The sequence below is a fragment of the Gouania willdenowi genome, chromosome 14 (assembly GCF_900634775.1).
Source record: "Gouania willdenowi chromosome 14, fGouWil2.1, whole genome shotgun sequence".
NCBI classification, from domain to species: domain Eukaryota; kingdom Metazoa; phylum Chordata; class Actinopteri; order Blenniiformes; family Gobiesocidae; genus Gouania; species Gouania willdenowi.
This window is the reverse complement of record NC_041057.1, coordinates 33992621-34007965: the sequence shown is the minus strand read 5'-3', so window position 1 is coordinate 34007965 and position 15345 is coordinate 33992621. Positions and strand designations below refer to the sequence as shown.

At 38.4% G+C, this 15345-nt stretch overlaps 1 pseudogene; it reads right to left on the bottom strand.

The window, feature by feature from the left end:
- Positions 1-2677: 2677 nt before the first annotated feature.
- LOC114476200 (heat shock cognate 71 kDa protein-like) lies at positions 2678-14426 on the bottom strand (annotated as a pseudogene).
- Between the last annotated feature and the right edge of the window lie 919 nt (positions 14427-15345).

The following is a 15345-nucleotide window of genomic DNA, read 5'->3' as shown; positions in this document are numbered from 1 at the left end:
TTTGCCTTTACTAGTAAACTAGGTGGACCCAACATGTTTACTAGTGAACCATGGCAAATCATTATGAGTTAGTAAAGTCATAATTACAACAAAGAAAGTCATAATTAGTTATTAAAGTCAAAGTATGAGATAGTCATCATTTCTGTCATAATTATGACTTTTTATCTCATAATTATGACTTTCTATCATAAGTATCTCTCTATAATTTCTTATGCTTTTTCATTTCTGGAACAGCAGGCTCTCCTAAACCTCTAAATGTGTTTATAACATTGGTTCCCAAATTCAAAACAATAAGTGAAATTTAATGTGGAATTTATTTAAAATGTGAATACTTTAATAGTAGTAAATACAGTCTCCTTTTTATAATGTAGCTAATTATTGTCTCCTATTTTTATAACTGTGAGAAAATGGCCTCAACAGCATAAAATAATCCTGTTTAAACAAATTATAAGAAAATGCATTATTTTATAGAGCAATAATATATCCTAAAAAGGAACAAGGAATATTTCCTATTATTTTCAAATTAATTGTTAAATCTTTCCGAGTACCCGCTGCAATGAACTCCTGTACCCCTAGGTGTACACGTACCCCTGACCTGGTGGTGATGCTGGTTAAAAAACAACGCTGTGCTAATGGTGTCATGCTGGGGACTGTTTATCTCCACCTGTAACCAAGCCTGAGTCTATGTGGAGCAGCTATTATATAAACATCAGTTAGTGAACGCACCACCTTCATATTCCATCAGGGAATAACGACTGTTTCCATTCAATCATCCACATGTTCTAGAACAGAACGAGTCACAGTAACGTCCACATGTATGAAGGACAAAACCATGACAATTGCAAATAAATAAATAATGAATGCAATGAATAATTAAATTATACTCATCTTTAATACCATATTTTTACATGTATTGATTTCCATATTATTCATGCTTTTTATACGTATTTATTCATATATTTATAATATTCTACACACACACACATACATATAAAATTGCATTTTCACATTTATTTATTTCTGTGTCATATGTTCATTTGGTCCTAAATAAACATTGAAGCAGGATTGATTTCATCTATGTGATCATCAATGTGGCATAAAAAAATAAGAATTTAATTATTTATTCATTCATTTATGTATTTATTTTTGCAATTATTTACTGATTGAAGTATAGAATTATTCATTTAATTCAGCATTTATCTATTCATTCATGTATTTGTTAATTTGTAATTACAGATTTTTTTAAGTCCCCCTTACCCAACATTTCTGAGCCATGACCAACATGAGGAAACTGTTTCAGTAAAAACATGAGCAACTTTAAAAAATATAACAGATTTAACACAAACACAAAGCTGAGGGCAGTAATGATGTCTGATTCTGGTCTGGATCTTTTTCTTGTCTGTGTTGAGCTATGTGTATATTATAAAAACATAGTAAGAATATGTAATAATATAATTGAAAAGATATTAGGGGTGTGCATTGCCATTAATTTGCATATCACAATACATCCCAATATCAAACCATATATATATATATAATTGAGTACCAATATCAACAACAAGTGGTATGTGTATCAAACTGTCAGATTACATTGTTTAAAAATGTTTACCTTTTGCTTCTACAACAGATTCTGATCAGTCCTTAACTTCTTTAAAAAATAAAAGTAATCACATACATCTATAAAGGTACTCAGTATGTTTTATTAAAGTAATGTACACATCAGTCATTTAACAAGGTCTGATGGTGCATTCACTGACATCTAGTGACTGGGAATTTCATGACAGCGCAATTAAATAGTGTTTTTTTCATTATTCATTAAAAAAAATAGTTTTGGACAATTTTTGGATTGATAAGATAATCACGATATAAAGACATGGTAACTTTGTTACGGGTATTGCAATATATCAAATTTTGTTTTATGTACAATGTAAGTGAAGTCTCCACCTTTATTAATTTATATTACTGCATTGCTTATGTATATAGATGTGTGTGTATATAAGGAGTAGAATTAAATCAGACTTCTTTCTACTTTGTTTTGAACATGTAAATGTTTTATTGAAATCTTCAGATCACCAAGTTCACTGTGATTGGACATACAAAGGGAAGAGGAACAGCTTACTTTGTTTTTTTAACATTTAACCATTTTTCCAAGTTTGAATTCTCTAATGTTAGATTTATTGTGGTCCAAGGACTGTGTGGCAAGAATTTCATTAATCTTCTGACTTCTGTTACTTTCATAATTTTCTTCCTTCATTGCGCGACACGTACGTCAACGTTCAGTGTCGTTTTTTCCACATCTGAAATGGGAAATTATTTTGCTTATAAAGTCAAAAACTTTACACATCGTGGCCTATTTATGGTTAATGACGTTCTTTTCACTTCCAGATCATGGTCCCATCAGAACGTTCAGAAGATTACAAAATGCTTCTGAAACCAATGACCTCAGTGTGTTTAGCAACAATAGTGTTTAAGCCATTATGAGATGTTTCCTGTTTAACACTTTGGTCATTAGTTCCCATCAGTTGGACCTGGTGTGAATTAGCACTAATTACTTTCTAATTACTGCTTGGTTTCAGCTGCTGTCTTGTCTTTCCATGCAATTCCCTTTTCTTCCTTGTCTCATTTCACATTGTGAAACATAACTTAGATTATGGACATCTATAATTTGATTACTTTGCATGTGTGGATTACATTACAAATGGTGATGTATGTGATGTGTGATGTGATGTGTTAGTCGATGGATAATAACACATAAATCCCAAACAGGATTTTTTTTTTGCCCCCGAAAGAGTCCAAATTAAGCCACCACATAACAATAGCAATGAATTGTTTAACATAAGAAACAACCCCAACAAACACCCAACGTAGAAATTCGATTATTATTAGACTGTCCGAAGTAGTCCAATTTTAGCCCTCAGTCATTGAAATTGGGTTTTTTAGACCGTCAAAATCGGTCCAATTTTAGCGCAAATATAGGTTTAGAAATTGTTGTCGTGTCATCCAAATAGGTCCAAATCTAACACATCTGGCCCGAAAACAGTCATTTTCTCATTTGGGGTAAGTAGCTTATTAACTTTTTTTTTGGTTAATTTGGACCAAATTAGCTCAAAAAATAAAAGTAATAGGTATTGTAAGAACCACAAACTTAATCCGAAAACACAAATGTGATCCTGGTGCACATTAACATGAAGTGCTTGAACATAAAGTACGAGGACAACTCTGGACTTTGATTGTGAACTTTAGGTTTTCAAACGATGGAATGCTTTAATCGACCTCCTCAATGGTGGGTCCAGATGATCCACCACCACCAGGGGCAGCTCCACCAGCTCCAGGGAAGCATCCAGGCATTCCTTCTGGCATCCCACCAGGCATGCCCCCAGCACTCTGGTACAGCTTAGTGATGATGGGGTTACACACCTTCTCCAGCTCCTTCTGCTGGTGTTCATACTCGTCCTTCTCGGCCGTCTAGAAATCACATCATTGTTACATTCAAGAACCGGAACGATTGTTCTTAGTTTAAAAAATAAAGAAACGCACCTGGTTTTTGTCGAGCCAGCTGATGACCTCGTTGCATTTGTCGAGGATCTTCTGCTTGTCTTCATCACTGATCTTTCCAGCCAGCTTCTCGTCCTCCACGGTGGACTTCATGTTGAAGGCGTACGACTCCAGGCCGTTCTTAGCAGAGACCTTGTCACGCTGCACGTCATCCTCAGCCTTGTACTGCTCAGCTTCCTGGACCATGCGCTCAATGTCCTCCTTACTGAGGCGGCCTGACATTTTAAGAGACTTTTAGTCACGATCTCACAAAATAAAAATGAATGACTGTTAAAGTAACAGAACGTACCTTTGTCGTTGGTGATGGTGATCTTGTTTTCCTTTCCGGTGCTTTTGTCGACAGCAGAAACATTCATGATGCCGTTAGCATCAATGTCAAAGGTCACCTCGATCTGAGGAACGCCACGTGGTGCAGGAGGAATACCAGTGAGCTCAAACTTTCCCAGCAGGTTGTTGTCCTTGGTCATGGCACGCTCTCCTTCATACACCTGTTTAGAACCAAAGACGTGTTAATAGATGCAACAAATGAGCCGAGTTCAAAGTCATTTGTTTCATTTCTACAAAAAATTAAGTGAACAATCAAATACATCAGATTAAACATAATACATGGCACCAAAACAGTGAATGATTGTTATTTCAGAATCAGAATCAACTTTATTGACCAAGAGTGTATGAATACACACGAGGAATTTGTTTTGGTGACCTGTGCTCTCTCAGATAGTGTAACATTAAATAATAACAAAAGAAAAATAAATAGTATAAACAAAGTATAAACATAAATATAAGAGTAGTTAGACAAATATGTGCAAACTAAATAAAAATAACAAGATACTAATAATAGTAATAATAATAATAATAATAATAATAATAATAATGAAATAAAAAAAAATACAATAATAATAATAAGATAATAGTGCAGTAGTGCAGGTGAACATTTAAATGAAAAAATTATGTCCATGAACATTTCGCAGTGACAGGTTGATCCAGGGTTGTTATGTTTAGTTCCAGGTTATTTCACAGTAACAGAAACAGGTCTGACACTCTATGACTGTTTAGCGTTGATCAGAATGACAGCCTGGGGGAAGAAACTGTTTTTATGGCGGGTAGTTTTGGCGTACAGTGATCTGTAGCATCTGCCAGAGGGGAGGAGTTTAAACAGATTGTGTGCAGGGTGTGAGGGGTCTGCAGTGATGCTACCTGCCCGTTTCCTGACCCTGGACAGGTATAAGTCTTGGATGGAGGGCAGATCAACACCAATGATCTTTTCTTCAGTCCTGATTATCCTTTGTAGTCTGTGTCTGTCTAGTTTGGTTGTAGATCCAAACCAGACAGTGATGGAGGTGCACAGAACAGACTAAATGATGGAGGTGTAGAACATGATCAGCAGCTCCTGGGGCAGGTTCAACTTCCTCAGCTGATGCAGGAAGTACATCCTCTGCTGTGCCTTTTTCCTGGTTGTGTCTATGTGGGAGGTCCACTCCAGGTCCTGTGAGATTGTGGATCCCAGGAACCTGAAGGAGTCCACGGTAGCCACTTTGCTATTCAGAATGGTAAGGGGGGGTGAGTGGGGGGGATTTCTCCTGAAGTCCACTGTCATCTCCACAGTCTTGAGCGGGTTCAGTTCCAGATGGTTCTGACTGCACCAGAGAGCCAGCTGTTTCACCTCCGGTCTGAAGGCAGACTCGTCCCCATCCCTGATGAGACCGATGACGGTGGTGTCATCTGCAAACTTCAGGAGTTTCACAGAGGGGTCCCCTGAGGTGCAGTCATTGGTGTAGAGGGAGAATAGAAGTGAGGAGAGAACACACCCCTGAGGGGCGCCAGTGCTGAGTGACCGGGTGCTAGATGTGATGCCTCCCAGCCTTACTTGCCGCTTCCTGTCAGTCAGGAAGTTGGTGATCCACTGACAGGTGGAGGCCGGCACTGTGACCTGGGTGAGTTTCTGGTGAAGGATGTCCGGGATGATGGTGTTGAACGCAGAGCTGAAATCCACAAACAGGATCCTAGCCTAGGTCCCTGGGGAGTCAAGGTGATGCAGGATGTAGTTCAGTCCCACGTTGACTGCATCCTCGGCAGACCTGTTTGCCCGATAGGCAAACTCCAGGGGGTCCAGCAGGGGCCTTGTGATGTCCTTCAGGTGGCTCAATACCAGCCTCTCAAAGGACTTCATGACTACGGACGTCAGGGCAATGGGTTGATAGTCATTAAGTCCTGTGATGGCAGGTTTCTTTGGCACTGGGATGATGCTGGAACTTTTGAAGCAGGAAGGTACTTCACAAAGCTCCAGTGATGTATTGAAGATCCACGTGAAGATGGGGGCCAGCTGCTCAGCACAGGCTTTCAGGCAGGAGGGAGATACTCCATCTGGTCCTGGAGCCTTTTGGATCTTTTGTCTCTTGAATAGCTGGCACACATCTCTTTCATTGATCTTCAGGGTAGGTGGGGGTCAGAGGGTGAGGTAGGGGGGGAAGTGAGGGGAGCAGGAAGGGCAGAGTCCAGGTGATGGGCTGATGCTAATGAGCTCGGGGGTGGGTGTGAAAACCTGCAGTAAAAGCTATTCAGGTCTTCAGCCTGTCTATTGTTACCTGCAGGGTGGGGGGAGGGATTCCTGTAGTTGGTAACCTCAAGCAGGCCTTTCCACACTTCTGAAGGGACTTTGTTTGAGAAGCTTTGTTTTAGCTTCTCAGTGTAGCACCTCTTGGCTACTCTGGTCTCCTTGGTTAGTGTGTACTTAGCCTGCTTAAACAGGACCCAGTCCCCACTCGTGTAGGCTTCCTCCTTAGCCTGACGCAGCATCCTGAGTTGAGGTGTGAACCAGGGTTTGTTGTTGTTGTATGTGCAGAAAGTCTTGGTCTGCACACACATGTCCTCACAGAAGCTGATGTAAGATGTCACAGTGTCAGTCAGTTCATCTAGCTTGTCTGATGCAGCTTCAAAAACACTCCAATCAGTGCAGTCAAAGCAGTCCTGTAACTCCTGCTTTGACTCCTCTGTCCACCTCTTAACAGTCCTTACTACAGGTTTAGCAGATTTAAACTTATGCCTGTAGGTCGGGATGAGATGAATCAGACAGTGATCAGAGAGCCCCAAAGCTGCACGGGGAACAGAGTGATATGAATCCCTTATTGCAGTGTAGCAGTGGTCCAGTGTGTTAGCACCCCTGGTGGGGCACTTTATATGTTGTCTGTATTTAGGGAGTTCGTGGGTTAGATTTGCTCTGTTAAAATCCCCGAGAATGATAAGCAAAGAGTCTGGATGTTTTTTCTCCACGTCTGCTATCTGGTCGGCCAGGTGCTGTAACGCCTCTGTTATGCTAGCCTGAGGTGGGATGTAAACACCGACCATAACAAACGAGGAGAACTCCCGCGGAGAATAAAACGGTTTACAGTTTATGAAAAAACTCCGGTGAGAATCTCCGCATAACTTTCTGGTTCAATGAGAACCGGTGAAAAAAGATCAGCAGAGGACTGTCCTACGTTTATTAGTTCTTCTCTGGTGAAAGAGACCAGAGAAAGGGAGCAAGAAACTACAAAAAAGAAGAAAAACGCAACAACTACGAGAGAGCGCAGTACCAAGGCAACCATCCGCGGCGCAATCTTGGTAAGTTTTAGAGTTCATAAATGTAGCTTTACTTAAGACGTTGATTTTTTTTTTTGATGTCTTTGTAAAAAATAAAGTAAGTTCTTCCTTTTTTAAGTTTATATATGAGATGTTAACCAACTGTGGCAAGATTTATTATCAAAAACAAATGTGTTGGCTAAAGTACGAAGTAACTTTCACTTTAAGTACCATTTAATTGAACTGTTTCTCTTTTTGTTTCTTTGTTATTGGCATTTTGCAACCAAATTGAATAGGTGCATTTCGCCACCTACTGTACATATTACCTTTAACATCCCTCCATTTTAGCCACTTCTTATTGGTTAAGCATTTTATACTACCATATTTAAATTAACTCCTTCAGTGCCAGCCATTTTAGAGCATTTTGACTGATTTTTAAGGACCCACAGAATATTTTGTACTATGACAATCTGAAATCTGACACCAGATTGTGAAAGATTAAAGTCTCTACTTTTATCAGAAAAAACAAATGTTTTAGCTTGTTTTGTTCTTCTGTAATCAGCAGTTGAACACAGGCAAGTTTCACACAAATTGCCAGTTTCTGACCATAAAGCTGAGAAAAACAGCTTTTCCTGAAAAAACTTGTGAATTTCTCTTGGAGATGAATAAAGTATCTATCTATCTATCTATCAATGAATTTTTTTTGCATTAGGGACACCTCAACATTGGTTTCCATCTATAAATTTATAGAAACAAAACTTTTAACGACAAAATTATTTTTATTTTGCTATCTAGGTAAGAATTGAATTTTGTTTTTTTTGTTTATTTCTGGCCGTCCACCAAGATTATTTTCAGCCAGTTTCTCTCCTTTCCTCTTTCTCTTTGCATCTGCTGATCAATGCTACTCTCTCATCCAAAGGTGCGCTGCTGCCGCCAGTTGGTCACTACATCACACTACATTATAGGCCAAGTTCGATATTCACGGAAGGACTGTCTCCTAGCAACAGCAGCCGGAAAAACCAATTGATGCATATATGCGTCAATGGCAGTGAGTGAGTTAAGTAACAGTACTTCGATTTGAGTAAAATATATCAGAAATCTTTCTCTGGTCAATAGCTGCAACAAATGAGCTTCTCTGAATGTTCAAAAACACTAAGGCCCTCACCTGAATGAGCACCCCAGGTTGATTATCGGAGTAGGTGGTGAAGGTCTGGGTCTGCTTGGTGGGGATGGTGGTGTTACGTTTGATCAGGACAGTCATGACACCTCCAGCGGTCTCGATACCCAGAGACAGAGGCGTCACATCCAGAAGCAGCAGGTCTTGCACGTTCTCAGACTTGTCACCACACAGGATGGCAGCCTGGACAGCTGGAAGAAAATAAATAAAACACAACATTAGCATCATATCTTTAGCTTTAAAAGTTCTTATGTAGAGCTGCACCCTCACCAGCTCCGTAGGCCACAGCTTCATCTGGGTTGATGCTCTTGTTGAGCTCCTTTCCATTGAAGAAGTCTTGCAGCAGTTTCTGGATCTTGGGGATACGAGTGGAACCGCCCACCAGGACGATGTCATGGATCTGTCCTTTGTCCATCTTTGCATCGCGGAGAGACTTCTCCACAGGGTCCAACGTGCCACGGAACAGGTCAGCGTTGAGCTCCTCGAAGCGAGCCCTGGTGATGGAGGTGTAGAAGTCGACGCCCTCGTACAGAGAGTCGATCTCGATGCTGGCCTGGGTGCTGGAGGACAGCGTACGCTTCGCCCGTTCACACGCGGTGCGCAGACGTCGCACGGCCCTCTTGTTGTCGCTGATGTCCTTCTTGTACTTCCGCTTGAACTCTGCGATGAAGTGGTTGACCATGCGGTTGTCGAAGTCCTCTCCACCCAGATGAGTGTCTCCAGCTGTGGACTTCACCTCAAAGATGCCGTCTTCAATGGTCAGAATGGACACGTCAAAGGTTCCACCGCCGAGATCGAAGATGAGAACGTTCCTCTCTGCTCCAACCTTAAAAATATTATCATGTAATAAGGCTGTGCAAATATAGAAATTCGGTTACGCTCAACGATTACAAAATCATAATTGAGAAAAACAATTAATATAGATACCTATATTTTATTTGCTAAATAAAAGAAACTATTTATGTTTAAACAATATAACTTGTATTTTCTTAGTAAATTTTTGGTTGACAAATAGATGTTTAAATAATTGTGATTTCAATTATGACTAAAATAATGTGGTTATTTTTTCTTTTTTTTATTAATCGAGCAGCTTTGTTACCAAACCAAGGATCCCCACACACACCTTTTTGTCCAGCCCGTAGGCAATGGCAGCAGCCGTGGGTTCGTTGATGATTCTTAGAACGTTGAGGCCAGAGATGGTTCCAGCATCTTTGGTGGCCTGGCGCTGGGAATCATTGAAGTAAGCCGGAACAGTGATGACGGCGTTGTTAACAGTCTGTGGGAATAAATCACACCCAGGTTAGTGGTAGGAACAGTTTTATATTAAAAATGTTTTGTTATTAGTAGAGCTCACCTTTCCGAGGTAGGCTTCAGCGATCTCCTTCATCTTTGTCAGCACCATGGAGGAGATCTCTTCTGGGTAGAAAGACTTGCTCTCTCCTTTGTACTCGACCTGAACTTTAGGGCGGGTGCTGTCGTTGATGACCATAAAGGGCCAGTGCTTCATGTCTGACTGGACCACGCCATCATCGAATCTGCGGCCAATCAGTCGTTTGGCATCTGCGTGAACAAAGTCACGAAAGAAAATGAGAAATCAAAAGAAAAATTGTGTCTTTTTTTAACCCCCTGGTTGAAAATACAAATGGAAGCAGGATATGCAGAGTTGGTTCAATTACATTTTTCCATTACAATTAGGTCTTCAATTATCTATGTTAAAGGTATAGAGGAAGATTTTCCCAAAGTTTAGAAAAAAAACGCCCTTTCCATTTTTTGAAAAATGCACATGCGCAACACTCTCCCTGCTCCCAAGAGAGAACACCTATTAAACGAGTGCGAGAGAGCGTGCACGAGCCCTGCTCTTTTTACAAGTTGGTGTCGCTCATACAAACCGTAGCTCATGAGACACATCAACACTTATAAAGGTGCGTTCACGCCGAACACGACTGTAGCAACTGCAGTCACTTCATCGCTCCAGTGACGTGATGACCAGGGAACAGTGTGTGTGTGTGTGTCCTTTAAATTACAACCAGACTTGGGCAGTAATACATACCGTACAGTAAGTCAGTCCATACATTTGTCACTAGTCTATATTGAGAAAAAAGTCGCTAAGAGTGTTCAGAAAATACACCAGTAAGGGAGGTTCGGTTTTGGTTTTAAAATGGAGCAGAGATTGGATTCTAATTGCAGCTTTAACTCCTTGTACATGCCTACATTCTGAGTGAACTCATCCTTTAGTAACACCTCAAGTTGATCATTTAAACCATTGAAGTGGTGCTGTTAATGATCAGTGCTGTAAACATACGGCCGGAGTGAGAAAGAAAAGAAGCAAACAGTCCTCTCAGCTGTCGCTCGGTCACACACACGTCATATTTTTTTAATTAGTCATGGTAATACCATATACCGCGGTAAAATAGGGAGGCAGTATAACAGTATCAAAATTTGAATAGTACAATTCAATTACAGTAACTGGCATTTTTTCTTGTTTTTTTTAAACAATTGACATTATTTTGCCCTGAATTACTAAAGTTAAATTACAAATAATCACAATTACTGAGCCTTTAAAGGGCCCAATTTACACTAAATTAACTTTTCTGTGCTTTAAACATCATAAAGTGTTATTATGGCTTCATACACATGCCCAAAGTGTTTTTTATTGATTCCCTCAATCGTTAGTTAGAGGGTGATTTGCTCCTTTCTTACTGCAGGGTGAGCACAAACACCTCGCTCCAATTTGATGACGCGTTCCCACTTTGATGACTAATTTGACACCACTGAGCTGGAGAAGCCACGCCTCCAGGAAGCTCTCTGCCGTGATTGACACGTAAACAGACGCCACAAAGGTGAGCATTTCAGTGTCCTTCACGTAGTGCTAAGTATGTATTTTCTACAGTCTATGTATGTACCGGTGAACGCCCCGCCCCCACGCTCTGTCTCATGTTTATAAAGCAGCATGATCTACATAGTGGGTGGGAGGAGGGCGGGTCGTCCTTTGGTCCTATGTCACCGTCCTGTAAGGATGAATTCATTGTCTCGGCTATAGACACGCCCACTTATGAATATTCAAAAGTAGGTCGCAAATCAGCCTGTTTGTGTAGAGTTGATCAGCTAAAACCTCAAATACTGTTTTTGGGGTTCTTAGAACAAATGGTGATGGGTGAAAAATAGCATGACGGGACTTTTTAGAAATAAGCCCACAAAAAGTAATCTTCATCTTGTGTTAGCATCTCTTATGATAGAGGTCAGTTTTGACCCTCGTCTTACAGGGCTCTACGCAAACTTTTCCAGAGGTGGCACTGAATTTGGTCACACCCTTTTGGCGTAACAAAGTTTTGTATGAAGTAAAGATAGACAATGATTCGAGATAGATTTGGTAAATGTTTTCAGATTTCAGTGTCTAGGAGGCGTGTTAGGTGACATCACCTGCCAACGTGGGCAAAATCCAACTCGCCCGTTTGGAGCTGACTTTTTACAAAATGTAAAATAACAAGGGAGGGAGGAAACAGAACTTTTTCAACTTTGTCCCTCTGAATGAGGCTAAAGGGATGTATATCACTGTAGAAAAACCATTATAAAGTGATTTTTTCATCACACCTCCCCTTTAATGCATTTTAGTTTTTTTTTGGAATGCATGTTTTGTTTTATTTGAAGGGCTGATATAAATGTAAAACTTTGTTGTGCTTTTTTTTTTTTTTTTAAAGCAAAGGCTACTGGAATATCTAAAAAATGTCTGACTATTCAATAAACATTTACTTTCTTTAAAAAAAACATGTCTAAAAACGTATTCTAGGCTATTTATGCTTTGGTGCATCCCTAATTATGTATTAATTTTTTTGGCATTCATAGCTTTTGTAAAAAATATAACTATTTCAATAGTTGTTTTAAAGCTATACGGGGCCATTGGAAAAAAGTCAAAGAGCCATATTTGGCTCCAGAGCCGAAGGTTGCAGATGACCAAATAAGGTCATCCTACACACTCGCACAGATGCGACCAGATGAAAATTTCACTGGCACACACTGAAAAAGTAGTCGCATATGCGACCAATTTGGTTGCAGTGTCGAGCCCTGTCTTAAAGAGGCTGTAAAATACACACACAAAAAATTATCATCCAATTTCTTTTTTTCCCATCTCTTGGTTACCTGGTTGGGCTTCCTTATGCATGAAAATATTGGTTTTAATATTTTTGATTTGGGCGTTTGAGCCTTCTTTTTGTCACTAAACTCATCTTTTAATGGTAAAATTATCCTTGTGAGAAATGACAGTTAAACTTTATATGAAACTCATTTGAATCTTTATTAATTATGTATGTGTAAACCATGTAAATGAAAGATGGTTCCCAGTTTTGTGTTTAATTAAATTGTAATTAAGTTCATATAGAATTTCCATTACAATTATAAAGTTAATATTCTGAACTTAATTACAACAGCAACACATTTTTTCAGTTACAATTATAATTATGTTATTATTTAATTATGCCATTTCAATTATAATGACATAACATTGGTTGTCACTAATTTCACAGATTTTGATCCCACAAACAAATTTTTTTTAGCAAAAATACGGCATATATTTTACTTCCACAAAAAGTACAGAAGCCAGCATCAATGTTACATAACTAGATGAATGACTTCCTTACCAAAAACGGTGTTGGTGGGATTCATTGCTACTTGATTTTTTGCCGCATCGCCGATCAATCTTTCAGTGTCAGTGAAGGCCACGTAGCTGGGAGTGGTCCTGTTTCCCTGGTCGTTGGCAATGATTTCCACTTTTCCATGTTGAAACACACCGACACAGGAATAGGTTGTCCCCAGATCAATCCCAACTGCTGGTCCCTTAGACATGATTACTGAGAAAAGAAAGAGAAAAAAATTAAGTTAGTATAACTCAATACATTGTGATTTTGTTGCTTTATCCAGTTTCATCTTGTTCCACGCAATCAATTTTTTATGCTACTAAAAACCTTCATACTGCACCAAATCCGTTTACAGTAGTCAAGTGTTTAGTACCAGTATAGTAACACTGACAATAGCATGTGACAGAAAGTTGACAACATCTAAATCAGTGTTAATGTTACTTTAAAAGTACCTTTACACACATTTTTTTCCACAAAAAAAAAAAAAAGATGAACTCAAGCTATCACTTTATTGTTCCAATCGGTCAAATACGGAAATTGTTACAAGGAAACACAAAAGCAACCACGTGACTGCGGAGATGAAGTAGCTTTAAAACAAAAACAAAAAAATGACATTTACGCTTACTGCACATTTAGGTAACCGTCACATGTAACCAGAAATTTATTAAATTTATGTTAAAATAATGATTCTAAATATGTGTGTATTTCTCTTCTGTTGGACACTTGAAATTGTTTATTATAAATCTTTGTGTTTTTGTCTCGTGGAAGTCTGTAAACAGGGTTAGGCATAATAAGTAATAACTTCAACCTAAACCATTTCGGTCGTACTGTACACAAAATATTGGAAATGTTTTGTTTAATGGAATGAAATTACCAAATAAACTACTACTACTACTACGAATAATAATAATAATAATAATAATGATAATAATAATAATAAAGTTACTATATTGAAGACCATATTAGCTCAATTACCATCAGCTGCTCGTTTTATGGTCACACCGTCCTGCACTGAGCCCCTGAACTTTGAAAAACTCCAACCGGAAGTTGGTAGACAAGCATTAGCTTAACGGCTTAGTTCCAGAACCTTCTGGAACGTTACAGTCCCTCCCTGCATCCTCCTCAGCACACGCTTATGGGTCGGTATAAAAAGACCGTTCCAAATCAAACTGATGTTAATATACTACAGCGATTAAAATAATTATCGTTCAGTTTACAAATCAAGAGTATTAAAGTTAAGCACGTCAGTACATGAGAACCAAGCATCAAATTCCGTTAAAAGTGCGAGAAACTGACCAACACAAAAACATACAAGCAAGCAGTGTCTTTAGGTGACGTGCTGTAATAAATAAAAACGACTTACCAGTGTTTGTATGTCGTCAAATAGAAATGGACGAGAAAGACGACGTCTCTCTGGGACGAGGAGGAAAGACTGAAGCGCGGCGGCTCAGATGGACGACTTTATCTGCTCAGTTCAGCGTCTACATTGATGACGTTACTGACGTAAGATGTTTCTAGAACATGCTGAATAAATATTTAGAAAAAATAAATCTTGTTGTTCAACGTGAAATAAATCAACAAAAATAAAGATTATAAAAATAAATCTACTTTAAACTTGAGCTGGTTATTTTGTTTACTCTTTATGCCGAATTTGGGTTTTATGAATGACACAAATGGAAATATCAATATCGAATTACAATTATTATTTTATTCTTGTTTACTTTGCTTTTTCAAAAATTCTAATTCTATACTTTATGCTCTTTATGTGTATCTAATTTAATAAATGTATCATTGCTCTTTATCATCCTAATATAATTAAACATAATGAAGGACCTGTTTATCTTTTTCAAATAGAAGCCCATTGTACATTTTTCTATAGTTTCATATAAAAAATCATGTTTTTACTCATTGAACTATTTTAAGTTAATTCATGACACTCATCAGAAATAACATCAGGATATTTTGATAACTAGAAAAGCACCTTATGTTGTAGTCCCACATTGATTTTATATACACTGTTAGATTAATTGATAATCAAAACATACCTTTAGTATTTGAAATAAAAATTATATTATTAATTGTCAAATAGTTGTTAATATTGCAACCTTGTTACAAATCATGCTCTGTGAGGGCCAGTTATATTTTGGATTTTTGTTCTTTTTCTAAATGGAACACTAACTACATCAACAAGAAGTTCTATAGTTTAGGAAAAATAACTGGGATGTATATATATATATATATATATATATATATATATATATAGATACTGCATTCTTTGTCCATTTTAAGTAGGAATGTCCTGATCAGGTTTTTTGGTCCTGATTCCAAATCTTTTGATTTTGAGCATTGGCTGATACCGAGTCCCGATCCGATACTTCTATAATACATTAAAAAAATAAAAAGTAAAAAAACAGATCCATGGTG